The sequence below is a fragment of the Alligator sinensis genome, unplaced genomic scaffold, assembly GCF_000455745.1.
Source record: "Alligator sinensis unplaced genomic scaffold, ASM45574v1 scaffold893_1, whole genome shotgun sequence".
NCBI lineage: Eukaryota > Metazoa > Chordata > Crocodylia > Alligatoridae > Alligator > Alligator sinensis.
Window position 1 is genome coordinate 98,444 of NW_005843381.1, and position 1,589 is coordinate 100,032.

Sequence of the window (1,589 nt, forward strand, 5' to 3'; positions counted from 1 at the left end):
AGAAAAAGTAAAGAAGCCAGAGGCTGGTGTGCGTGTAAGAAAGGCAGTCAGTGAAGATGTCAACTGAGGAGTCAGTGGGTGAGAGACAGGTCGGGGGTGCGCTCAGTGATGCATGGTAGCAAGAACCAGGTACTGTTCAGTCTTTTGAGAGACAAGACTATAGCCCTTTTATGGCCAGGACTTTTTCACAAGCTTAGAGACAGAATTCTGGGAAAGTTGTTATTCCTTTACTGGTTACCAGGGATCCTGGTTTTCTCTGAATTAAAAAGAAAAAAATTCCCAAATTCTCTGATGAAAAACCCCAACATCCATGTTTTTCTGTGAATAAACTGAAATGCCATGTATCAGGTGAACACTATGTTTTATTGATATCTTTATAATTTTAAAGCCATTTGGAATCCTACCAATGCCTCAATCACTTTATAAAACCATTCTAAATACCGATACATTTTGGCATTTGATTTGGGGTTTTTTGGCATGGAATATCAAAGCTCCCCCTGCCCCCTTCACTCACCAGGACGTGGGTCCAGGAGCAGGTGTCCCTCCGCATGGCTTTGTGGCACTGAGCAGTCCTGATATGCTGGTGCCCTGCCCATGCCATTGCCCCTGCCTCCCAAGCTACAGCCCCCCACCCAGCCCCACTGGTGCTCCTCACATGCCACCCACTGCCTCCCAGCCCTGCCGGTGCTCCACTCCCCAACCATAGCTTTCTGCCCTGTTAGTGCCCTTTACTCACTACCCGCTGCCCCCTGGGCCCTGCTGCTGCCCCTCACTCCCCACCCAAAGTCCCTTGGCCATGCCAGCATCCTTCAATTGCCACCCACAGTCCCATGGGCCCTGCCAGTGCCCCTCACTCCCCACCTACAGCCACCTGCCCCCCCAGCCCTGCAGGAGCGGGCCCCCAGCTGCCAGAGCTACTGGACCAGGGACTCGGGTCTGGAGCCCCTTGTCCCCCACAGTAGCACCTGAGTTCAGCTGCCGGATGTGAGAGGTGACAGCTGCTGTGGCCCAAGCAGAGCATGGAGCCCAGCTCCCCCTCTCTTACAGGTGGACGGTCAGTGTGGATCCTGGTGGGGGTGGTGGGTGAAGGCAGGTTGCCTGCTGTGGGCCCTGCTGCCCTTCCCCCAGGGTCTTTGTAGACGAATGGGCAGAGTGGGGCCAAGTGGGGAAGCCTGGTGGCACTGCTGTGAGCCCTGTGCTGTCATGGTGAGGCACTCCCTGCCCATCTAGCAGCAGCAAAGGGTACAACCCTGTGCTGCCAGCTGCGCTGCTGCCTGGTGGGTAGAGGGCACCTTGCCATGGTGTCACGGAGCTTGCAGCAATGGCACTGAGCTTCCCAGCCCTGGACTGCCCTGCCATGCTGGGTCTCGCTCTCTGGGTTACAGAGCCCCTGGGGAGATGCCGGCAGGGTGGGAAGACCAAGGCTGCAATGTGCAGCCCGCTGCCACCCTGCACACAAATCTGTGGGGCATGTGTCCTCCACCCTTCTCTGGGAGTGCGTGCAGTGGTGGGGAGTCAGGCCCCCTGCCCACTCCCCGCCTGTGCCCTGCAGCTGTGCATTGTGGCCCTGGGCCCCAAGCCCCATAGAT